The sequence below is a fragment of the Diabrotica virgifera genome, chromosome 6 (assembly GCF_917563875.1).
Source record: "Diabrotica virgifera virgifera chromosome 6, PGI_DIABVI_V3a".
NCBI lineage: Eukaryota > Metazoa > Arthropoda > Insecta > Coleoptera > Chrysomelidae > Diabrotica > Diabrotica virgifera.
In genome coordinates this window covers 163763787-163791406 of record NC_065448.1, presented here as the reverse complement: position 1 = coordinate 163791406, position 27620 = coordinate 163763787, and the positions used below count along the sequence as shown (strand labels likewise).

The 27620-nt window shown below is 32.4% G+C and overlaps 1 protein-coding gene across 5 annotated transcripts in view; it reads left to right on the top strand.

The window, feature by feature from the left end:
• Positions 1-27620, top strand: part of LOC114328375 (uncharacterized) — a 985491-nt gene that overhangs the window by 65547 nt on the left and 892324 nt on the right. Inside the window, exon 1 of one of the 5 annotated variants that reach the window (XM_050654285.1) lies at positions 3625-3642. The exons of the other annotated variants lie outside the window; for them this stretch is intronic. The gene's annotated coding sequence lies outside the window, so the exon portion shown is untranslated. Of the gene's footprint in view, positions 1-3624; positions 3643-27620 lie in introns of those variants that run through there. 5 annotated transcript variants of the gene reach the window in all.

Sequence of the window (27620 nt, the reverse complement as noted above, 5' to 3'; positions counted from 1 at the left end):
ACGCGAGCTTGTACATCTTTATTTTTTCTCTTCCTTTTAGAGCCGTTGTGATATCCTTGGCCTTACAATAATCTATGCAAATTCAAATAAAATCATTCATTATTTTTTTTATTATCTCATGAGCTTTTTATTATCTCTATGACTCGATACCTATAAAACCAAGCTATGGTTTTAGGTATCGAGTTACTAGGACAAACAATATGCTGCATACTAAAATTAAACCCGGTACTGTGGGATAAGAACATCAGTATAAAAACAAAAAGAAGAATATAATATAACACCATGACAAAAAGTATTCTGAATAATGGGTGTGAAAATTGAATAAAAAGTACGAAAACCAAATGCAAAATAAGAGCAATAGAGATCGAATACCTAAGTAGAAGCTGTAGAAGGGATAGAATAAATAACATATAGATTAAGAAAATAATGGTAATGAATTCAAGGGATAATAGACAACATAGAACAAAAGAGATTAACCTGGTATGGACATGGTAGAAGAGCAGACCAAAATCGTTGATAAACAGAATAACAGATTGGAGCCCGATAGGAAGAAGGAAGAGAGACAGACCCCGAAAATCTTTTAGAGATAAAATGGACGAAGCAATATTAGAAAAGAAACCTGCAGGACTGGAAAAACAGAAAGAACTGAAAATAACGGTCAAGTGAAATAATACAGGAAAAACTATGGAAATCCAGGGTGGTCAAGAAAAAACAGGATGATTCTAAGTAAATGCGACAAACTTTAAAGGGTAATTCTATATGAAAAAATAATGACAGTTTGCTCTATAAGCGTATGTCAGCAAATACTTCGTTTCTTTCCGAGATATGGGGTGTTGACATTTTTCTTACAAACTGACGATTTCTTTATTGTTCTAAAACCGGTTCAGATATGCAAATGAAATTTGATGTGTTTTAAGAGGTAATTATTGCGCATTTTTTGACATAAAATTAATAATTTTATATCTACTGTTGAAATGGTGTTAATTTTTTTAAAGAAAAACATAGTACGCCACTGAGATATTTCAAATAACAAATCATTTTGGAATTACTCGTTCAATTTATGATATATACAAAAATCTATTATTCCTTTTTTTCATACGTCGTTCGTGCCGTTTTTATGCAAAAAGTGAAACATCTTAAGTATTCGAAATAAATTTCTATATATTCATATTATGAAAAAGAACTTGTCAATTCTAATTCATATAGATATACCTGGTTTGTTTTTTTTTATTTCAAATTACACACCTACGGACACACGACAATGTTGATAAAGCAAAGTTTACAGAACAGGAAGACAAAACTATTTAACCATTGAGGCTATAATGACAAGCAGCAGTATAATAATATCACTGACTATTCATAAATTTGTTGATACTTCGTAAATCTGATCTTCGTGTATTTTAAGTATGTATGTATAACATTGTAATACCATAAAAGTGATAGATATTACCTGACAAATGACCTTTAAAAGCCATAACAATTTTTAGGTTGCATTATTTTTATTAGAGAATTTTTGTGAGCTAGAAATAGTTTTCTTATTGTCACAATTATTTAATATTAATTGTCTTAGGAGTAATCTTAGCCCAAAGATAATCTATAAAGTCCAAAAAAATAGTGAATGTAAAAAATATTATATTTTTTTTTTGTTTAGCTAATGCCTCGACAACTAATGGCCATTGGCATGGTAGGTACGGTAATTTTGAACAGTTAGGTACCTAGTGTCATGTGTAAGTAGTGTGTGTGTTGAGTGAGTGGCTTGTTACTTTGCAATGTCGACGTCTTTGTCTTTGCAAAGAGACGCTAATTGTATCCGAACGTCTGCGGTCCCTCCGGTGAGAACCGATCCCACGAGGACAGAAACTATATTCATTTATTAATTTATAATAAATGAAAAATTTCCGACCCTGGTGAGATTCGAACCCACAACCTTTCGGATTTTTTCGATCCAAAGGCACGCGCTCTTACCACTGAGCCACGGAGGGGGGTAAATATTATATTTATATATCAGCGTCTCTCAAAATTTGGCGCCCCCAAATTCTGGCGCCCCGGGCGGTCGCCCGGCTCGCCCGCCCCTTTATCCGGCTCGGCTTTAAGGCACTAGTGCTTTAAAAATTTTATGGCACTGCAATTCGTATTGATCGTATAGGCAATTTTGATGTAATGTCAAAAAAATATAAAAATGGAATGTCAGTCAAGTTCAAGTAAAAGTTTTTGTAGATATTGTCCTGTAATTACGTTTGTAGAAAAAATATTGCATGATATGCGTGTTAAAAAGTGCATTTTTAAGGCACTCATGTGAATTGCAGAACTCGCTGTCGCTCATTCTGCAAACTTTCACATGCGTGCCTTAAACGTGTACTTTTAACACTTATATCATAAATAACTATTGAAATACTGATTACAAAAATTTATAGTATTTTAAGCCTTTCTGAGAGCATATGCGCAAAAATTTCGCTCGAATTATTTTTAAATGCGTTCATTTTTTTCGAATACTGAGAAAACCTTAAGTATTTTTAAAAAATTTAAACGCAGAAAGAAATATTACTGTATTATCCATGGTCGAAAGTCCTTGAGAACTTCTATAATATTTATTTTAATAAGTAACAGGGGTGAAAAAAATAGTATGATTTTTAATTTTAAATATATATTACAAAAGAAACTTTTTGTTCATTATAAGGGACTTTCTGCCCTCGGGAATAATGTAGTCTTCTATTTTGCGTTTAAATTTTTTAAAAATACCTATTAGTTATCTCAGGATTCGAAAAAAAATAAATGCGTTTAAAAAGAACTCGACCGAAATTTTGCGCCTACGCTCTCAAAAAGGATTAAAGTATTAAACATTTTTGTACTGTTTGAATTTATGCGACGATTGACGATCCACTGTTTTAAAGATGGGTTGAACAGATGTTGCCAGTTGTATGGTCCTCACTATGTGTATCGTAAGTTATTCAACAGGGCATAGAATATACATGGTTAGAAAATATACGCCAAAGTCAGCGCCTCTATGCGGAAAATCTCTGAACTAAAAATTGATGTGGACCATACAAAGTGAGGTCCCACTTTTTTTTGTAAAAAAACAGTGTTTGCTATCAGTACATGTCTACGAAAAAGTCTTACATTGATTGACTAAGTGAGGTCCGTATACTGGACCTCACTTTGTACAGGACCTCACTTCAACCGCAGTTTCTTTTGATATGTGGCTCACTTCATACGCTGGGAGTAAATATATATATATATATATATATATATATATATATATATATATATATATATATATATATATAGAGATATTACCATAACCACGCTACTGAACCCTTTATCAAGAGGACTTGGACCACGGTCATTAAGATAATGTAAACTTATAAAAAGACATTTTAGTTAGTAAACAGGCATTCATGTTTTAGTCATCATTTACTTTTCATTGTATCAAAGTTAAAATTTTGTTGTAAAAGTTTTATTTTGTATTAATAAATAAAAGTAATTTTTTAAAAAGTGCTTTGTGATCAAGAAAACATCATTGGCGCTGCGGACAGGATAGTCTGCACAGAATCTTCCGCAATTCCTGGTCAATCTCAATTGTTTAGCAGAGTATCCACCTGTTAGAGAAGAACAACAGATGTTATCAACTGCGATCATCATACTGTAAGTCTTTCCTTTTTTTCACATTTTCCTTATCACTTATGAGCACATATTTTGATACGGTCGAAGAAATTAACGCAATTCTCTCTCAGCCACCTTCAAATAATTTTCGCGACAGAAGTCCTATTAGTAGATCTGAAAGAACAATGCCCATTACCAATGCCGACATTTCTAGCCTCTGTGCTACGCTTCCAGAATTTACTGCTGGACAAAATCTTTCTACTTTTATTAAATCCGTAGATAATCTATTAATATTTTTGCAACAACAGAATACTACTGCACCGCAAGAATTTATTATTAACGCTCACATTTTATCACGTATTAAAGGTGAACCACGAGATTATCTAAATTACTCCAATAAAACTAACTGGGCAGATGTACGTCCAGCTTTACTTACGAAATACGGCGACAGGAGATCTGAAGAGATCCTTGTTACCCAATTAACAACAACGGTACAAAAAGCTTCTGAAAGTTATGACGACTATCACCATAGAATCATAGATAATTTAAACGATTTATTACAGCATATATCGCTACATAATACTCCAGAAAATTTAAATTTTAAAACCCCTTACTTTAGAAAATTAGCACTAAAAACCTTTTGTACTGGTCTTAACAATCCTTACTGCGAACACCTGTCGCACTTTCAGTTAGATTCGTTAGATGAGGCCCTACAAAAATATACAGCTTTAGACAATCATAAAAATCAAGTATCTTATATGAATTTCTTAAAATCCCAACAAAAAAACGGAAAAACCAAAAACAAATAATTCTTTTCCAACCGCGTTCAAATCAAATTTTAACGCTCGAGCCCCAAATAATTTTAGTAATAATCAATTTAGACCTTATGCACAAAATATTTCTAATTTTAGTAACCAAAGAAATCAATTTATTCCACAAAATCCAAATTTTCATAATGTAAGACCTGTCTTTAATCAAAACAATTCAAGACCCGTCTTCACTCAGAATAATTCAAGACCTGCTTTTACTTCGAATAATTCTAATAATTATAGGAATAATTTCGCTAATAATAGAACCCCTTATAGAAGCCCTATGCTAAGACACCAACAAATTAATACCCCTACGCCTATGAGTGGTGTGCAATCTATAAATACGGAAACGAGACCTATGACAATTTCAACACAAAATTTTAATGTAGAAACAGATTATTATAACGAGCCGCATACACAACATAATAATGTAGACGAAGAATTTACAGACAATTCAGTGTCTGATGAACCTTCAGAATACGTCGAGCAAAATTTTCACGACCTCGCATTAGACGAACACCCCCCTCCTCTGTAGTATTAAATAATCTACGAAGTTATCCAAAACTTCCATTTTTCATCCTACCAAAAAGTCGACTTAAGGTATTAATCGACACTGGAGGATCGGATACAATTATTACGCCCAATGCCGCAAAATATTTTAATCCACAACATGTTTATAAAAAAGATTTCACTTTAACTTCCATGAAACAGACAACTAAACACTTGTTAAACATAAAAACAAATTTACTTAAGGAAATTAAAATTAATGACTTCATCGATGCACGTATTGCAGATTGGAGCCATGATTTTGACATATTATTAGGAAATCACGATTTAGAAAAATTTCAAGCGATATTAAATTATAAATCAAAAAATTTAACATTTAATTTATTTAGAATAAGTATACCATTTCAAACTCTATTTAATAAGATCCCAGTAAGTATTTTAAACGGAGAAATATTACTACCTGAAACGAAATTAAATAATTTAGTAATACCTGAGTCAATTCATTCGGTAACAAACGGATTTTTAAATAACGTTTCGTTAGATGAACCGATTCAAATTGATCCTATACAAGTAGAACCCATCAATGATTACGATTTGCATTCTAACCTACCGTCGAACTTTGACCCAAATAAAATTCGCACCCAACATTTAAACGAAGAAGAAAAGCAAAAAATTCTAAATCTTTGTCATAAATATAAAGATATTTTTTATGATGAAAAAACAAACTTAAGTTTCACTTCAGCTATAAAACACGAAATACGAACAAAAGACGAAAACCCTATTTATGCACGTAGTTTTAGACATCCTAAAAGTATGCAAGAAGAGATAACTAGACAAATAAATAAATTATTAGAAAATAAAATTATTCGCCCCAGTAAATCCCCATTTTCTGCGCCAGTGTGGGTAGTCCCCAAAAAAGCAGACGCTTCCGGAAAGCGAAAATTTAGAATGGTTATAGATTATAGAAAACTCAACGAAAACACAATAGAAGATAAATACCCACTTCCGAGAATAGACGAGATTCTCGACAATCTAGGTAAAGCTACTTATTTCACGACACTCGATCTTGCCCAAGGATTTCATCAAATTGAAATGCACCCCTCTTCAATTGAAAAAACTGCCTTTACTGTCCCCCATGGACATTTTGAATTCCTTAGATTACCATTTGGTCTGAAAAACAGCCCATCAACCTTTTCTAAATTAATGGACAATAGTTTACGACCTTTTCTATACAAATATTGTTTCGTATACATGGATGACGTCATAATATTTTCCAAATCCCTTCAAGAACATCTAATACATATTAAAACTATCTTCCAAACCTTTCAAGAAAATAATCTTAAAGTCCAACTCGACAAATCAGAATTTCTAACAAAAGAAGTCGCTTTCTTAGGCCACATCGTGACTCCCCAAGGTATCATGCCAAATCCAGCAAAACTCGAAGCAATTCAACATTACCCAATTCCCAAAACTTTAAAAGAAATTAAGTCATTTCTAGGCTTAATTGGATATTACCGCAGATTCATTCCAAACTTTGCAAAAATTACTTCACCCCTTACGAGATGCACACGAAAAAATTCCATCATCGATCACACTAATGCCATATACGTAGAAGCCTTCGAAAAATGCAAAGAGCTACTTTCTAATACCCCTGTACTTCAATACCCCGACTTTTCTAAACGTTTCACGCTAACTACAGATGCCTCAAACATTGCAATAGGATCTGTATTAACACAAGACAATCACCCTATAGCTTACTACTCACGTACTTTAAATACAGCAGAACAAAACTATTCAACCATAGAAAAAGAACTTTTAGCTATAATCGACTCATGTAAACACTTTCGCCCATACCTATACGGACAAACATTTTTAATTGAAACTGATCACAATCCTTTAGTTTGGATATACAAGATCAAAGATCCGACATCTAGATTAGCTAGATGGCGCCTAAAATTAGAAGATTACAACTTCGAGGTTAAGTATAAACGAGCCAAAGAAAATCAGGTAGCAGACGCCTTTTCGCGTGTGCAAATTAATGCACTCACTCGAGCCTCAGTTTGCGCCGAACCTCCTGACAGTACAGATTTTGACCCCAACGATTTTCTAAATACATTTGACGAAATACAACATGATAACTCAGACGATACACAAACTCAACATACTTCGAGAGAAAATCCAATAAACGGAATCCCAACCTCAGAAGAACCTTTAAATCTATCTACAAATCAGATAATAATGTTACCAAATTGCGACAAGTACGACGTTAATTATACAAAAATATTCAATAAACACAGATACACAATTAACCTGACAGCCAACTGGGAAGATTGCATCCTAGACGCTCTTAGAAAAATATTAAGACCAAAACAAAAATTCGGTATAAAAGTCCCGCACGAATACAGACCGTTTATTTGTAATTATTTTAGAGACAATATTAATAGTACAGTAAAAGCAAACTTCTGCAATACAATTCTACAAGACATAAAAGACGAAAATAAACAAATAGAATGCGTAAAAATATACCATACATCAAATCACAACGGTATAACCGAGACATATAAACACCTTAGACATAAATTTTACTGGCCGTCAATGCAGACAACAATAGCAGACTACATCAATAAATGCGAAATTTGCCTGCAAAATAAAATATGAAAGACACCCATATCAATTACCCCAGTTAGGACCGCTACTAGGTCAAAAACCTTTCGATATCCTACATCTAGACATTTTTCAATGTGACAAAAAAATTTATCTTACAATAATTGACTCATTTTCAAAATATGCACAATGTTATAAATTACCCGATAAATCATCAACTTCAGTCCTAAATAAAATCAGACATTTAGTCACCATAATTATCCGAAAAAATTAATCTTTGACAGCGGAAAAGAATTCAACGCTAGTCTCATAAAAGAATTCATGAAAATGCATAAAATCGAGGTACATTTTACCACAGTCAACAATTCCTCATCAAATTCACCTATAGAACGTTTTCATTCCACACTATTAGAAAAACTTCGCACTCTTAAAGCGCAAAACCCAAATTACTCACTCGATGATACCTTCACTCATGCCATTTTAATTTACAATCAATCCATCCATTCAGCAACAAATTATTCACCTTTTTCTATACTTTATGGCCCCTATGCAGAAGAAATTAATTTTGATTTCGACCTTCCAATATACGATACTTATAATCAAAGACACAAAGACGAATTACTTCCCTTCATAAACGATTTATACGAAAGACAAAAGAAAAAACGAAACGACGCCCTAACAAAAATAAATAAATCAGCAGAAACAATCCCAGATATTAACGAAAATATTTACGTAAGAAAAACTAAAAATAAAGCAAAGTTAAAAGCCCCTTATCAAATTATTAAGCCAACGAAACAAATTAAAACTAAAGTTATCGGTCTAACAGATAAGAATAACACAACTACCGCTCATCTTAAAAACGCTAAACGATTACGAAAAACTTATAAAAAATTCCCTTTGCAGGTCAATGCTTCGACATCTTCAGGCAACGACCCTCATACAAGAAATTCCAAATAATGGTTATTACGAAGAATTAATTGGACCTTCTAAGACAATATCCCATTATCACAAACACATTATTCAAATTAATCTATCAAACATAGAACAGATATTAACAAATAGCTCGTTAACCTTTTCAAATTTATTGCCTAAAGTCACAGGCATTAACTTACTAAGTAATCAATACAAACATCTTTTAACGGAAACAGAAGACAATTTAAATAAGATAACCCGTAAACCAAGATTAAAAAGAGGTTTACTTAACATTTTAGGGACAACAATTAAATTTATCACTGGTAATCCAGACAATAATGATATGGAATTATTAAATTTACATATCAACGCAATTGAAGCAAAACAAGACGAATTAATCTCAAAATATAATAAACAAATATCTTTTGGAGATACTTTTAATACTAGAATAGATAACCTTTTAAGAAAAATAAACGACAATAATAAAATTCTTTCGAATGCATTAGATCACCTATCTCAACAATTAGCCGTTATCAATGAAATATTTGAAATCCAATCAATAAACGGATACATTCAAAAATTAATTAGAACAATCACTCTTTCTCAACTAAATATACCAAATGTAGAATTATTTACTCTTGAAGAATTAAAAACTTTACAAAATATGCTAATTCCTCTTTATTCTCACGATGCATTACTTATTGACGAAGAACATCCTTACGAATTATTAGAATCTTCACATGCCTTTGTATGTATTACTCAAAATAATATGCTCATAATATTAAAAATACCTATCCTATATCCTTCATACTACCCTACTTTTAAAATTTATCCAATACCTAATGACGAACATCAGATGATTATTCCACCTGCGAGATACTACTCTAACAATACCTGGTACGAAGATTGTATGCAGAAATCCAGCCATATTGTATGCCAAAACGAAGTAAAATCCAAATGCCAGATACCAAATGTCGAAACATGCACGATAGTCGACGTCTCCGAAAACTTTATCCAAGAAACAAAAGATGCCACCCTATTGGGAATAGTTCAACCATTAACAATAAATCAACGAAGAATTTCCCGCTCCAGCATTGTCATAACCAATGAAACATTATACATACTTGGTCAGAAAATACAACCGAAAACAACCCAAGAGATTCAAATACCCAGTATAGTACCAATCAAACTAAAGCCACAACATTCCATATTGTTGGAAAAATTAGAAGTCCCAAAAACGCACGGACAAATACAACCAATCGAGAGACTTAACCTTCAACCATTAGTATCGCTAGGACTTAGTTCATTTTCTACATTCTTAATAGTCCTTGCCATAGCGATTATTATGTACATAATAGCAAGAAAAAGACGACGACTCTACAAATTGCTGTTCAGCCCGAAAATTCCAGCCCAGCAAGCTCTAGCTCTACAAGAACTTCTTGAATCCTCACAAACTAAGGATTCGCTTATGGAGGAAGGAGAGATATTACCATAACCACGGTACTGAACCCTATATCAAGAGGACTTGGACCACGGTCATTAAGATAATGTAAACTTATAAAAAGACATTTTAGTTAGTAAACAGGCATTCATGTTTTAGTCATCATTTACTTTTCATTGTATCAAAGTTAAAATTTTGTTGTAAAAGTTTTATTTTGTATTAATAAATAAAAGTAATTTTTTAAAAAGTGCTTTGTGATCAAGAAAACATCATTATATATATATATATATATATATATATATATATATATATATATATATATATATATATATATATATATATATATATATATAGACGGTTTTATATTCTGTTGTTTACTTATTACGAGTATTTTAGTTTTCCGTATACTCACCTCTAGGCCTGCCTCCCTACAACTCTCAACGACACTATCAAGTAGTGTTTGCAGATCTTCTTGACTAGAAGCCCGTCCGCAGATGACTGTATCGTCCGCATATCGCAAATTATTGACGACTTCACCGTTCACAATACGTATTCATTCCTGGTTTTCAGAAAGTGCATTTCTTAAAACTCTTTCGGACTAAACGTTGAAAAGCAGAGGTGACAAGAAGCATCCCTGCCGTACTGCTCTTTTAATATTAAGAGCCTGTGATTCCATACCATCTACTAAAACTTATGTTGTTTGATTACAATATAAATTTGCCATTATTCGAACATCTCTGCCACCTAAGAAAATGTTTTTTAGAACTTCGATCAATATAGAGCGCTTAACACGATCAAATGCCTTTTAAAAGTCAATAAAATAACAGTATATTTCTACAGATATATCTCGACATCTTTGAGCAAGTACGTTCATCCCAAACAATGCCTCTCTCGTCCCAAACCCGTTACGGAAACCAAACTGTATGTCACTTAGGTTGTGCTTCGGTATTCCTCGCATTTATTGTAGATACGACGGAACTTGCATACAATTTTAAATTTGAAAAAAATTCTATAATTTACAAGAGAACATAATTTAGCATAATATATATCAAAGAAAAAAAGTTGTTTTTGTATTTTGTTTGGCCTCTAAAGACGATTAAAATCGAAAGAAAATTCAAGTTACAGTAGCCAGCCAAAACGAGCCCTCGTTGATCGTGACGTCATATCATTATAATTTGTAATATTCCGTTTGATATTCGTTAACTTGTTGCAAAATAATCATTTTATGGTGTTATCCCAGTTAATCACAGTAAATCTTTATTATTATGATTATAGGTCTGGATCCCGCGTATGAAAAAAAAGTTGATTAATAGCAAGCTGAAAATTTGTTAATAGCCTAAGGGTGTCTAGTCGAATAAACTTTGATATGTGTGAACACTGGAACAGGGGTAGTTTTAATTGTGGAACAGGTTAAAAATTTGGAACGGTCACAGCACGAAAACGGCACATTTATTTTGTCCGACAGAACAGACTTAAACTCTTCGAACAGAGATTAAACTCTCATGCAAAAATCAGACTGCTATTTATCACCAAATGGGCGTTTTAATGAGTGGAACATGTAGAATATGTCAAATGACAGGGATTATGACAGGTAATAAATAGCAGTCTGATTTTTTCATGAGAGTTTAATCTCTGTTCGGAGAGTTTAAGTCTGTTCTGTCGGACAAAATAAATGTGCCGTTTTCGTGCTGTGACCGTTCCAAATTTTTAACCTGTTCCACAATTAAAACTACCCCTGTTTCAGTGTTCCCATATATCAAAGTTTATTCGACTAGACACCCTTAAGCTATTAACAAATTTTCAGCTTGCTATTAATCAACTTTTTTTTCATACGCGGGATCCAGACCTATTAGTTTATTTTAATTTTATAGTAAAAATAGTTCCAGAAATATATTGTATAGGTAAATAAATAATCTGTAATCTATATCTACCAAAATATATCAAAAGTATATTTCCTTTTTGTTTAAAATACACTTAATTTGTTAACAAAAACTATTAAAGCAGACAACAGACATTAAATAGTTGCATTAAACTTATTTTCACATACATGAAAACTTTGCGAATAAACTAAAATGTTTATAATGTCCTATCGAAATGAAAGTAACCACTTAGGCCGTTTCCTATGGATTGGTAATCTAATAAATATTTTATTGGGGTTTTTATGGTTGTACTTTTAGACAATGGTACTAAACAACACTTATAATAGTATTTACTTTTGTTTTCGATAATACACACAATTCAATACTCTTTAAAAACTGTATTAAAGTCCAATCTCCAAAACTGGTATACAGGGTGTTTCATTAATAATTGTCCATGTAGTAACTGGAGAAACCTTAGTACAAAATATGAAGATTTAACTTAAAAAACTTAAATAAAAGGTGGTTCTTTACTGAGTTACAGGGTGTTTTATCTAAAAATTTAAAAACAATTTTTGCTCCGAATTTTAAAACTATTCGACGTATCCTTTTCATACTTGGCAGAAAGTATAGGTACTGTACAAGCTACTAAATTATGTTAAACAAACGTTTCTGGCTATTACCAGAGGCGCACTAAGGGGAAAAATGAATGGTTGACCCTTTTTAAATTCTACGCCACTGGCGGAATTGCTATTTTAGTCCAATATTTGGATTCTTCAATACTTTCTATGAAAATATTGTACTCTTTATTCGTAACGATAACGTCATTAGTTTTCGAGATATTTGGTTAATGTATTTTGGTTAATGTATTGTGCCCCTTCATTTTTAACTTCAAATATCTCGAAAAATAATGATTTTGTCGTTACGAATTACGAGAATATTATTTACATAGTAATGATTTTTGGCTAATTTTTTAATGAATTTGCCAAAAACTTCATAAGAAGTAGGTACCCTGGGCACCAGGTATTCCGGAGATCGCTTCCGATGTCATATTGGTCGTTAGCGACCCCAAAAACCCCAAGGGAAATTATTTTTGACTAATTTTTTAATAAATTTTTTGCCGAAAACTCCACAAGATGAGGTAAACAGTAGGTACCCTGGGCACCAGGTACTCCGGAAATCACTTCCGATGTCATATTCGTCGTTATAGCGGCCCCAAAAACTCCGCAAGTGATGATTTTTGACTAATTTTTAATGAATTTGTCGAAAACTCCACAAAACGAGGTAAACATTAGGTACCCTGGGTTACCAGGTACGCCGGAGATCACTTTTGACATCATATTCGTTTTCAGCGACCCCAAAAACCCCCGAGTAACAAAATTGAACTCATATCCGACGATAATTGACGAGTCCTAAATTTCTTTTATTGTCTGTTTGAGATGCACTTTAAGAATGCATTTTTTGTATGCAGTTTTTATCAATATTATATCATGGCTCCGGTTCACAAAGTTTCCTAGCGCATTCACAAATCGAATGCAAAAAGAATTTTTAAGATCCGTCTTTTCGTTTTTTTTTTCGGAGGTTCAGTGTTTTATTGCTTCGACTACTATTAAACTACTGAAAATACATAAACACAGAACGAAATTACCTGATAACTCACGGCTGTATTAAAGTATTTTGACATTTTCAAAATTCTTAGGAACCCGATAAAAATACAGACGTAATTTTTTTTGTCATAAGGCATATTTATTTATTTTCTTTCAGCAAACGACAGCAGATGTTATTAAATTACGTTTAAACATCAAAAGTCATACGATTTGATACGCAAACCAAAGAAAGAAATTGCTTAATTTTCTAAATACATATATAGTGATGACATTGAAAACTGGTTTGTATAGGTGTATCGTAAAAATCTGCTATTATTTTCTAACTGTAGGTAGATCAATGTCGAAGGTATATGCAGCTTGTTGAATGACGTAAGAGCGGTTAAATTCAGGACAATTGAGTGCAAAATGTAAATTAATGGACAGTACGTAGCTCATATTAAGTTAAAATTGTGTAGTTTAGGAGTATCATCCCGTACAAACGTGGATTTCAGCACCAGAGCGATAAAGAAATACTTACATAAATATATCAGTCAATTAATACTTTTTTCTCACCTATATATGGGGGTGTTTATAAAGACTTTTCACAAAAAAACTAAAAATTATGGAACTCATTTTATTCTGATTCGGCGTAAATCACCTCATTGAAAAATGCTAGGCTAAGGGAGCTAGAGCTCTTTAAAAGCCATAGTCAAAAATGATGGCCTTGCAATCAATTACTGGTCAGAAATAGAAGAGTAGAATAGAACGATCATATAAGCCGAATGACAACATTAGAAATAGTTTCTAAAAAAATACTATGTATTTTTTTACTAGAACCAATTGATCTCGATGATGAAGAAGAAGATTTAAATGAAGTTGATGATGTTGAAGTCGACATTTCTGATGATACGAAGCAGGAAATTTCTGATTTAAAAGAAAATATCATGCCTGAAATACCTACTCCTACATTATTTGCAAAGACAACATACTATGGTCAAACACCCTATGACCAGGCACGGTAGAACTAGGGCAGAGAACTTAATAAAACATCTGACTGGTGTAAAAATGTCACTTAAGGATTTGAAACGGAGTTAGAAATTTGGAACTATTTTTTTCTGTTACCATATTGAGCAGAATTGTCGAGTGCAGAAATAAACACATTCAAGTAAAAAGGGAACACTATTAACGTGAAAGAGATGCCAAAAAGAGATTTTTGTTATATAAGCGATTGAAAATTTTGAAAATTGCGAAATCGGCCATTTTTAACCCTAAATCGGACATTTATCTAAAAATTTCAAAGTTGCCAAGGTAGGTAGATATTCTTTAAACATTGATTGATGAAATCCCAAAGAGTTTTTTTTTAAATACAATATCGGAAACGCCTTTGTTTTTTAATTGCTAATCAAGCGGGCGCGACACTGTGGTATAAGTGAGGACGTTTGAGTTGGCATAAATTCATTATCTCGAGAATGGGCAAATTTCAAGAGAAATCCTCAGACAAGTCGATTTTTATTTTTGAAATAAAGACTTTTTGGCATATATGTAATACTAGTGACGTCATCCATCTGAGCGTGATGACGTAATCGATGATTTTTTTAAATGAGAGTAGGGGTTGTGTGATAGCTCATTTGAAAGGTTATTTAATTCTCAATTCACTAATATAAACATTAACATAATTATTTATACAGGGTGTACAAAAAAAATTTTTTTTATTAAATTAACTTTGATTAAATTTGACAAATAGAAGAAATTTTTTTTTTGTACACCCTGTAAAAATAATTATGTTAATGTTTATATTACTGAATAGATAATTAAATAACCTTTCAAATGAGCTATCACACAACCCCTACTCTTATTTAAAAAAATAATCGATTACGTCATCACGCCCAGATGGATGACGTCACTATTATTATATATATGCCAAAAAGTCCTAATTCAAAAATAAAAATCAACCTATCTGAGGATTTCTCTTGAAATTTGCCCATTCTCGAGATAATGAATTTATGCAAACTCAAACGTCCTCACTTATACTACAGTGACGCGCTCGCTTGATTAGCAATTAAAAAAACAAAGGGGTTTTCGATATTTTATTGCAAATAACTCTTCGGGATTTCATCAATCAATGTTTAAAGAATATCTACGTACCTTGGCAACATTAAAATTTTTAGATAAATGTCCGATTTACGGTTAAAAATGGCCGATTTCGCAATTTTCAAAATTTTCAATCGCTTATACAGTGCGGTGGAATAAATGTTGCCCCCCCCCTGTTAACTTGTTTATTTTAAGAATATAAGCAAAACGCTTGGACGGATAAATTTTTAAACTAACCATAGTATATTATAGCATCAACGTTTCGAACTTTACGCGATCCCTCTTCAGGTGACAGGCATAACTTTGATTTTTTTTAATGGTAAAGTACATCATGTGACACCTCATTTAACAGCTTTTAAAATACTGATTTCAAAAATGTATAATACTTTAATCCTTTTTGAGATCGCAGGCCCAAAATTTCGGTCGAACTCTTTTTAAACGCATTTATTTTTTTCGAATTCTGAGAAAACTAATATGTATTTTTGAAAAATTTAAACGCAGAATGAAAGATTAGATTATTACCGAGGGCTGACAGTCCCTTAGAATAAACAAAAAGTTTCTTTTGAATGATATATTTGAAATTAAAAATCACACTAAATTTTCTCTTTTTCCACCACTGTGACTTATTAAAATAAACATTATAGGAGTTCTCAGGGACTTTGGACCATCGAAAATACTGCTACCGCTATTTCATTCTGCGTTTAAATTTTTCAAAGATATTTATTGTTTTTTTCAGGATTCGAAAAAAATGATTGCATTTAGAAAGAATTCGACCGAAATTTTTCGCCTACGCTCTCAAACAGGATTAAAGTATTATACATTTTTGAACTCAGTATTTTAAGAGCTTTTAAATGAGGTGTCACATGATGTACTTTCCCATTTAAAAAAATCAAAGTTATGGCTGTCACCTGAAGAGGGATCGCGTAAAGTTCGAAACGTTGATGCTATAATATACTATGGTTAGTTTAAAAATCGACATGTCTGAGCGTTTTGCTTATATTCTTAAAATAAACAAGTTAACAGGGGGGGCAACACTTATTCCACCGCACTGTATAACAAAAACTATTAACTTAAGAGAAAAATCACTAAAGACGTTTTCTGTTTGGAATGTATCAAAAAACCTAAAAAAAATTTGTTCGATGCAAAAAGAATAATTTTAGGAAACACCCCTAATCTTTCCCCTCGCCTGGCAAGGTCTTATGCTCTTCAGAATCGCCTGTCATTGTACACATTTCTTCTAAATGACTTACTCAAACACATACTTAAATTTAAACCTTACAGGAGAAAGTTTATTTTACCCCCTAAATTTGCACTTTTCGATTCACCTGGTAGATACACGTGCACCGCTGAGGCCTGCCAGGTCATGGTTTTTAGCCTTGGTGTGCTATGAATTATCACTAGAAAAATTTCTAGCCTTACAGGACGACCGTTAGTCGGAGGGTTCACTAGCTCTTAGACTATTACGATTTTACAATTTGTACAAATACCAACATCTAAGTAGGTACGTAATTGATTTATTTTAAAATAAATAATTAAAAAAATTTAACAATATGATATAATATCCACAGAGAACGGCAGTTCTCACCAGTGGCGCACAACACCCCTACAAGCGACACTATATAGGGTGAGGCAGATAACTGGCCTATTAAAAATATCTCGAGAACTAAAGGCAACAGAATCATGAAAATAGGAACAAAGGGGTTTTGAGGGGATAAATGAAAATATTTTTATCTCCTTGCAACTTCCGGTTATACCGGAAGTTGCTTATAACTTAGTTTTTTAAATGGGACACCCTGTATATTTTTACATTTTTGGATTCTCTTCAATATCTTCTTTCTTAAAATATGAGATTTTGTAATATTATAGGGGGTATTTTAAAAGATATTTACATTTCCTTATTAATTTCGTAGCAATATTCACACCCTGTAGAATTGTAATAGTTTGACATTAAAAACTCTGCTTACGTTCAAGTGATTTTTAATATAGTCTATTATTATTAAGAATCATTAGTATAGCTAATTTTGAAATTTTAGTATACAGGGTTGGTCGAAACTCAAAATTAATATTTTCTGAGTTTTCTTATATAGAACACCCTGTATTTTAGTATTGTAAGGAAAGGATATTTCATAGTACTTTTTTATTTTATAAGTATTCCCTATACCTAACTGCTTTAATTTGTGAGTTATTGGTGATTCAAGCTAAACATTAATTGCAACAAAAAATGCGTAAAATTTTATTAGGTTGGCCGTGAAAATATTCAATCACAAATCATTTTTCAGAAATAAATACATATTAATCCAGACTGATCTTTAAAATTACCAATAATGGCTTAACTATCAAAATACCTACGTAGTTAAGATTGTTGGTGCGACTAACAATAAAGCACAAATTAAAGCAGTTAGGTATAGGGAATGTTTAAGAAATAAAAACGTACCATAAAATATCATTTCATTACAATACTAAAATACAGGGTGTTCCATTTAAGAAAACTCAGAAAATACTCATTCCGAGTTTCGACCAACCCTGTATACTAAAATTAAAAATTTAGCTATAATAATGATTCTTAACAATAGTAGACTATATTAAAAATCATTTGAACGTAAGTAGAGTTTTAGTTGTCAAACTACTACAATTCTACAGGGTGTGAATATTGCTACGAAATTAATAAAAAAACGTAATTATCTTTTAAAATACCCTGTATAACATTACAAATCCTCATATTTTAAGAAAGAAGACATCGAATAGAATCCAAAAATGTAAAAATATACAGGGTGTCCCATTAAAAAAAACCGAAGTTATAAGCAACTTCCGGTATAACCGGAAGTTGCAAAGAGATAAAAATATTTTCATTTAATAGATCATCCTTCAAAACCCCTGTATTCCCATTTTCATGATTCTGTTGTCTTTAGTTCTCGAGATATTTCTAATAGGCCAGTTATCTGCCTCACCCTGTATATACACGAAATTTTCTCCATTTTGGTCTAAGGGTGTTAATTTTAGAGCCCTTCCCATTTAAAGCCTGTTTTTCGTTCTGGTCCCCAAAACTCCCAAAAATTTCAAAAATTTAAGCCCGACCTTTGCGGCTTCTGATAGCATAGATCATTACCTTTCCAACGCATGTTTAATTTTGAAAATCGGCTCTACCATTCAAAAGTTATCGAGCTCAGAAATATGACCCAATTTTTATTTAAAAAAAAATGGAAAATGTTTGTGGATATGTATGTTTGTATGTATGTGTGTGGAAAGGTTAAACCGATCTGAATTTTTTTTCTGTGTTTCAAGAGGGTGTGAGGGCCGATTCAGAACCGGTCTAATTTTTGACTTCTGACTACCCGTTAGCTAGAGGACTAGGCAAATACAAAATAGTATATTTTTGGGGCGTATATATCTTAGGTTAAAGGAAAGACAGGAAAACCGCAAATACACCAAATCAATAGGGTTGAGTTAAGCTTTCAAATGGCGCCTAAGCGATGAAGCTGAGACATACGCACTGCTCATCATAGTCAAAAAACTGAAAAATTAAACTTTGAAAATTTTGGTTTTTCGACAATTACTCAAAATTTCAACCTACGAATTGCGCTAATAACTGAGCGTTTGTAGAAGAACTCAGGACTCTTCTAACGGTGTATACCTTATATCTGGGAAAATTCGAATTTTTAAGTTATAGGCTTCATTATTATGATCAAATCTATTTCTTATGGGAAAAAACGGTTTTTCAAGCTCAATAATTCCTGTAATACGTTCAGTTATCATACTCGATCTTGGATGCATTAGATACTACTTGTCAATACGTTTCAAATTCATGTGGTAAGCCGTTCAGAAGTTATAGAGCTCCAAAGGTATAATTAGTCCAGGAACTGAACTTTCTTTTTTAATTTGTGTGTACCTCTTATTTACATTACAAATATGCAATTTGTCTAGATATTTATTAATTCAATAGTCTAATTTGTTTAAACAACTTTTGAAAAAATAATTTTCTCCCAGAAATCCATTTTTTAATCAGACTATCATTATTAATCATAGAAAAAGTTAGGGTATACTTTAATAAATAAATTATCTTCAATAAAAATAATTATTTAATAAAAATAATTTATTTATTGAAGTGTACTTTAACTTTTTCTATGATCATTAATAATACTATGATTAAAAAAAAATAGATTTTTGGAAAAATTTTATTTTTTCAAGCATTGTTTAAACAAATTATATTGTTTATTAATTGTATGTAGCCATTACATACAAATTAAAAAAAGAAAGATCAAAATTCATTCGGAGGTACAAAAAATTGTATTACTTTGAAACCCCTAATAACCATTTGAACTACATTTTTGAAAATTCGTAGAAGGTTCTGTGAAGATACAATGTTTGTGCAACTTTTTTAACAAAAAATAAAAATCCCGTTTCTTAAAATGGCATCAATAAGGTTCCTTAATTATGATAAACAAATTAGCTGTGAATTTAAAAAAACACATGGCTAACTTTGGCTTAAATGAGACTTAAAATTTGGCTTAAATTTTATTATTTAAAAATTCGTGTTAAAATACTAGCTTTTCGATTTAGGTCTGGATCCCGCGTATGAAAAAAAAGTTGATTAATAGCAAGCTGAAAATTTGTTAATAGCTTAAGGGTGTCTAGTCGAATAAACTTTGATATATGGGAACACTGAAACAGGGGCAGTTTTAATTGTGGAACAGGTTAAAAATTTGGAACGGCCACAGCACGAAAACAGCACATTTATTTTGTCCGACAGAACAGACTTAAACTCTCCGAACAGAGATTAAACTCTCATGAAAAAATCAGACTGCTATTTATTACCTGTCATAATTCCTGTCATTTGACATATTCTACATGTTCCACTCATTAAAACGCCCATTTGGTGATAAATAGCAGTCTGATTTTTGCATGAGAGTTTAATCTCTGTTCGAAGAGTTTAAGTCTGTTCTGTCGGACAAAATAAATATGCCGTTTTCGTGCTGTGACCGTTCCAAATTTTTAACCTGTTCCACAATTAAAACTGCCCCTGTTCCAGTGTTCACACATATCAAAGTTTATTCGACTAGACACCCTTAAGCTATTAACAAATTTTCAGCTTGCTATTAATCAACTTTTTTTTCATACGCGGGATCCAGACCTAATTGTATAAAAAGAGTTTTTCTACGAACAATATTTTTAAAGTTTTTCGAAAAATGTAAAATTTAAAAAATTTTGCATTAGGATTTTAGACTAGGTATATTATTTTTTTTTATCTTTTTTAATGCATTTGATAACACTCTTCTACTTTAATTTGGCATACCTACGCAGAATTGTCCTATCTTCATTATTTTCTTTCATATGTTATTGCAAGACAAAGGTCTCTGGGATAAACAATTAGAATAACTTTGAAACTAATTAATGAATCGGTCTCAAATTTTGAGGATTTGTAAACCCTCAATGCCCAACTTTAAGTGAAATCCTACAGTTCTAAGTAAAATTTGTTAAAAGATATTAACAAATATCGGTTATCATTTATTTTGCGAAGCAACAAATTGACTTTTTAACATTCAAAAATTGTCATTTTTAAAGTCTTTTCAATGTTTTAAAAAATTAAATTTTATAATTTTATGTCAACGATTTAGCTTTTTAATGGGGTTGAAAAAATCGAAAAAAAGCCCTAGGCAGGAAATAGGTAGATTTTCATTCTATAGGTCTACAATAACTAAAAAAAGTCAGCTACCCGGATATTGGAGTGTCCTGAGAAAATCCTTATTTCCCTGGACTATTATGTTTATATGGGATTTGTGGGATTTAGTATATAAAACCTACTAACATTATTATGTAAGCAGCATTGTGACATGATCATAAAATGCAATGTAAGCCTAAAAATAAATAACGAAATGAAAAAATATATTAAAGAATAACAAAAAAAAACAAAACAGACAATCAGTAAAAAGCATGGCACAATGCTGCTTACACACTAATGTTAGTAGGTTTTACGAACGAAATCCCATATAAACATAATACTTAAATTAGACACGCCACAAGAGAACAGTCTCAGAACGTCGTTTTTTGACGTTTACTGCCATATACAGAAGCCCTCCTCCTTAACCTGGGCTTGGGACCAGCAACGGTGTTAGTTGGTTTAGATAAAATAAATAAATTTGATTTACTTACTTTATCTAAACCAACTCACACCGCAGGTGGAGTTAAGTGCTTACTGATACTGTTAATAATTTTTTGGGATAACTGGAGGATTAATCTCCTGTTGTTGCATTTTACTTTGGTAGCGGAGGGGCATATATCACATCTTCATAGATGGGTGGCTCGATGGATTTGGGCAATAAATAACCTTCACTTGTTAAACTATTATTGTACGTTAAATTAGGATTTCCATACATATGTGAATAGCCATGATGTGACGTTTGATTGTATTCCACACTTTTACATTTTTTCTTAATAATATACAGGGTGACCTGAAAAGAATGGTCATAAATTATACCACAGATTCTGTGGTCAAAAATAGGTTGATTGAACCTCACTTACCTTAGTACAAATGTGTTCATAAAAAAAGTTACAGCCCTTTAAAGTTACAAAATAAAAATCGATTTTTTCCAGTATATCGAAAACTATTAGAGATTTTTTATTGAAAATGGACACGTACCATTCTTATGACAGGAACATCTTAAAACAAAATTATAGTGAAATTTGTCCACTCCATAAAAATTTCATGGGGGTTTTGTTCCCTTAACCCCCCCCCCAAACTTTTGTGTACGTCTAATTAAATTATTATTGTGGCACCACTAGTTAAATACACTGTTTTTAAAACTTTTTGCTCCTTACTACTTTTTCGATAAGCCAGTGTTTATCGAGATATTTTGAATATTTGTCGAATCCACCACATATTTGTATATGGTTAAGTACTAGGGTGGTGCGAAAAAAGTCAAGTTGATAATCCCGTATCGCTATAGTGCGGAAAAGTTGCGATTGGTAATTATAAGAAAAACAAAACAAAAATTATTAAAATCGGACTTTATCTTCCGATCCCGCAACGGGCCTAAAGATTATGAAAAAAATGAAATTTTACCTTTTCTTCGAAAATTTTTATTTATCTTCCATGTACGTTTTATTTATCGCTATAGTAAAATTTATTTACAGTTTGCATGGTTAAGTAATAAAAACAACAGTTTTACGCATCTTACGAATATCTTCCGATCCCGCAAGGTCAATCAAAATCTATATAGTGTAGGAAACAGAGGTTGAACCTTGCAAAATGGACATAAGTCCGGTTTTATTTTTTTTCTGGCATATCAAGGGGTGCTTATTATAAGACTAACTTTTTCTGAAAAAATTTCGCCCCGGAACCCCCCTTTTCACCCCTTTAAAGGGGGTAATTTATGGTTTTTGCAGAACGTAGCCCTTCCTGTACCTTTTACAAAAAATTTCTTTTATAAAAATATGAAGAGGACTATATTTCCTACGATTTATTTCCGACAGCATCTCTCTATCATTCACCGTTTAGCAAGGGTGGCGCCCCAAAGTTGACAAGTTTTTAAAAAAGATGTTTTTAAAAAATATATATTTTTCCCTAACTGTAACGGAAATTAAAAAGAAATGCTGCGAAGATTATTCATAAATAGATGATTGATTTTTTGGTATAGGTTTCACTTAAGGGTAATTGCCCTTTTTTTAATTACAGGGTGTTACATTTTAAAAAACCCCTTTTTATACCATCTGAACCGTTTATGCTAGAGTAAAAAGACTTTCAGCGATTACCCATGTACTGGTGTTATTTACAAATTTGTATAATGCACCCCCATTTTTTCCCCGCAACCATCCAAAAAAAAAGAAGAATTAATCAATAAAGTGATTTTCTTGGAATCCTTCACACACAATGCCCTTCATTAATATGCTTCATATATCATTTTGTGCAAGTTATTATTACCCAAGCATGGACACTAAAAGCGATTTCCTAATGCAACCCCTGTAGCCAAAAACAATAAATAAAATGGGGGGTTGAAAATTTTTTTTTGTTTTTTGCTTTTTGATCCATATGGGCATATGCTTCATCAATAGTGCTTTTCAAAAATATATATGGTTATTGCAACATCCCTGCGCAAACCACCCCTATCCTTGAAAATATACTGCAGAAACTACCCCTATACCTTATCCAGCATGTTTTTACGATTTTCTCATTACCTATTCATTTTCTGGTTAAAGACCACTATTTACTCTAAATATTAGGTTCTATTCATTTTTTTCGTTTAAGCAACCGTTACGGCACAGTGGCGCCGTAAACCTCATATATGCTTTGACGGGCTCCAGTTTTTGTTTATTTTTTCGTCATCTGTTTGTTTTATTGATATAGTACTTATGTAAAATAAAACAACACAGTGTAACCTACAAATCATAACCTATGCATATTTTACATTCTTTGCTCCCCAAAGCTACAGTGGTGGCCCAAAATAAATTTTTTCATATTTTCGCCACCTACACGAATTTTATTGCGTTAATGCTACCTTAATAGCACAATATTCACCCCTAAGTGGTCGTTAAGCAGTGGCGGATCCAGGGAGGGGCGATGGGGGCGATCACCGCCACCCCTCTCAAACCAAGTGATATTATATTTGAAGATTATAAAAATATTCATTTATTTTTATAGAAATACTTATATTATATTAATATTATTTTTATAAGAATGACTTTTTATGCTTTAGCGACAGTGGCGGATCCAGTATCGTTAAGAGGGGGGTGCCAATTGGTTAAATTTCTATAAAAATAAATGAATATTTTTATAATCTTTGAATATAATATCACTTGGTTTGAGAGGGGGGAGGTGATCACCCCAATTACCCCTCCCTGGATCCGCCAATGCGTAGCGACCACCTAAGGGTAAATATTGTGCTGTTAAGGTACCTAGCATTAATGCAATAAAATGCATGTAGGTGGCGAAAATATGCAAAAATTTATTTTGGGCCACCACTGTGGCTTTGGGGAGCAAAGAATGTAAAATGTGCATAAGTCATAATTTGTAGGTTACACTGTGTTGTTTTATTTTGCATAAGTACTTTATCAATAAAACGAACAGATGACGAAAAAAAAAAAACAAAAACTGGAGCCCGCCAAAGCATATATGAGGTTTACGGCGCCACTGTGCCGTAACGGTTGCTTATGCGAAAAAATGAATAGGACATAATTTTTAGAGTAAATAGTGGTCTTTAACCTTGTATAAGTTTTGTTTGAAAAGAATACATAGGTAATGAGAAAATCGTAAAAACTTGCTCGCCAAGGGATAGGGGTAGTTTCTGCAGTATATTTTCAAGGATAGGGGTGGTTTTCGCAGAGATGTTGCAATAACCATATATATTTTTGAAAAGCACTATTGATGAAGCATATGCTCATATGGATCAAAAAGCAAAAAACAAAAAAAAATTTTCAACCCCCCATTTTATTTATTTTTTTTTGCTACAGGGGTTGCACTAGGAAATTGCTTTTGGTGTCCATGTATGGGTAATAATAACGTCCACAAAATGATATATGAAGCATATTAATAAAGGGCATTGTGTGTGAAGGATTCCAAGAAAATCAATGTATTTATTAATTCTGCTTTTTTTTGGGGTGGTTCCGGGGAAAAAATTGGGGTGCATTATACAAATTTGTAAATAGCACCAGTACATGGGTAATCGCTGAAAGTCTTTTTACTCTAGCATAAACGGTTCAGATGGTATAAAAAGAGGTTTTTTAAAATGTAACACCCTGTAATTAAAAAAAGGGCAATTACCCTTAAGTGAAGCCTATACCAAAAAATCAGTCAATTATTTGTGAATAATTGCCTCATGATTTCTTCTTAATTTCCGTTACAGTTAGGGAAAAATATATTTTTTTTTAAAAACATCTTTTTTAAAAACTTGTCAAATTTAGGGCGCCACCCCCGCTAAACGGTGGATGATAGAGAGATGGTGTTGGAAATAAATCGTAGAAAATATAGTCCTCTTCATATTTCTACAAAAGAAATTTTTTGTAAAAGTTACAGGAAGGGCTACGTTCCGCAAAAACCACAAATTACCCCCTTTAAAGGGGTGAAAAGGGAGGTTCCGGGGCGAAATTTTTTCAGAAAAAGTTAGTCTTATAATAAGCACCCCTTGATATACCAGAAAAAAAATAAAACCGGACTTGTGTCCATTTTGCAAGGTTCAACCTTTGTTTCCTACACTAATAAATATTTGAAATTTTCGATGATTTTGATAAATTAAAAAACATTTTGTAATCTCATTTTTCTCCTACATTGTGAAGTTTTTCACTTGTTTATATATTGTATGACAATACTTAAACAACCCAGAACTCGCAACGAGGTGGTTGCACTTCTAGCTCCACACACACCCTTCTCTCCAACCAACCAATGAGTGTGATTTTTACATTATTTACATAGTAAATTTCTTTTTCATGCTTGTATCCAGCTTTTAAACGTCAACTTTGTATTGTGATTTGGTGGTAGAATCTGGCAGCATGGACCTTGATTTAAGTGTTGCCCTTATGAATCCATCTCTTGATTGGGGCCCACATACATTAGACCAGAGGTGACCAACTTAATCGGACTCGAGATCTACTGTCTGCCTTTTTAATTCTCTGGGATCTACTGACTAGGAATTTTTGTAATATTTAGGACGGCAATAGATAGGTAGGTAGATAATTTTTTCTTGCCATCGATCGACTGACCTAGGGGTCGCGATCGACGGGTTGGCCTCCCCTGCATTAGACGATGCTTCCGTGACCAACTTTAGGCACCTCTCACCAGCTTGCGTATGTCAGGTATAGTTTTGTACATTCTAGTCTGGTATGTCGCCCGATGTAATGCAAGAACTTATATCTTCATTTGACACTTCGAAGAAGTAGTGGAGAAGATAGTTTTGTAACAGTCTGCAATAGTTTTGGAACATTATATTCCAGTATATTATTTCAGTTTAGTCCCGTGCTTCAAAATTTCAAGTAGTAGGGAGAAAGGAAACACATTAGAGAGCTAGGGCTAAACAGAGTGTTAAAAGCCGGATAGACTAAAGCCAAGGGCAAACGTATTAGAAATTTCATCCCTCCTACTTTAAATTTTGAAGCACAGAACTACACTGAAATATTAGATTGGAACGTTGCAAAACTATCTTCTCCATCAGTTCTTCGAAGCGTTTCAAATGAAGATATAAGTTCCTACATTATATCAGGCAACACGCCAGACTGGAATGTACAAAACGATCCCTGTCATACGCAAGCTGTCTAGAGGCACGTAGAGTTGGTCACGGAAGTATTGTCTAATGTATGTGGGACCCAATCAAGAGATGAATTCATCAAGGCAACACTTAAATCAAGGTCCATGCTGCCAGAGTTTACCACCAAATCAAAATTCGTGCCAACAAATCAAAATTTTACATTATTTACTATGTAAATAATGTAAAAAACACACACTCATAGGTTGTATCGAAAGAAGGGTGTGGGTGGAGTAAAAAGTGCAACCACCTTCTCGTTGTGAGTTCTGGGTCGTTTAAATATTATTATACAATATCCAAACAAGCAAAGAGCTTCACAATGTAACAGAAAAATAAGATAACTAAATGTTTTTTAATTTATCAAAACCATCAACAATTTCAAATTTTTATAGATTTTGATTGACCTTGCGGGATCGGAAGATATTCGTTAAATGCGTAAAACTATTGTTTTTATTACTCAACCATGCAAACTGTAAATAAATTTTACTATAGTGATAAATAAAATTTACATGGAGAATAAATAGAAATTTCCGAAACAAAGGTAAAATTTCATTTTTTCATAATCTTTAGGCCCGTTGCGGGATCGGAAGATAAAATCCGATTTGAATAATTTTTGTTTTGTTTTTCTTGTAATTACCAATCGCACTATAGCGATACTGAATTATCAACTTGACTTTTTTCGCACCACCCTATTAAGTACGATTATAGAGACCTGTTAATAATCTGAAAATTTATTTGTAATATACATTTTCAGGTATATTTTATAAAAGCAGCCACATCTCGATAAAAGGTGACTTATCAAAAAAATGCTAGGAGGCAAAAAAGTTTTAAAAACACTGTGTTCAACTAATGGTACCACAATAATAGTTTAATTGGAACGTACACAAACATTTGGGGGGTTTAAAGGAACAAAACCCCAATACAATTTTTATGTAAATATATTAAACAATTAGCCGCATCTCGATAAAAACTGGCTTATCGAAAAAATA